Consider the following 222-nt stretch of genomic DNA (forward strand, 5'->3'; position numbering starts at 1 on the left):
TGAAATGATTTAACTCAGGAAATTATTAGTGGAATAAAATGAATGAAAAGAAGATTGAGTGATGAAAGAATTTCAAACCTGAAAATCGGTGAATTAGAAAAAATAAGTATGGAAGTAAAAAAAATGAATAAGAGAAGCTAGAGTGATGAAAATAGATGTAAATGATGAATGAAAGAGGTTAATTGAAGATACTGATAAAAAATAAATAATGATGACGATATC

The sequence above is a fragment of the Penaeus monodon genome, chromosome 23 (assembly GCF_015228065.2).
Source record: "Penaeus monodon isolate SGIC_2016 chromosome 23, NSTDA_Pmon_1, whole genome shotgun sequence".
NCBI lineage: Eukaryota > Metazoa > Arthropoda > Malacostraca > Decapoda > Penaeidae > Penaeus > Penaeus monodon.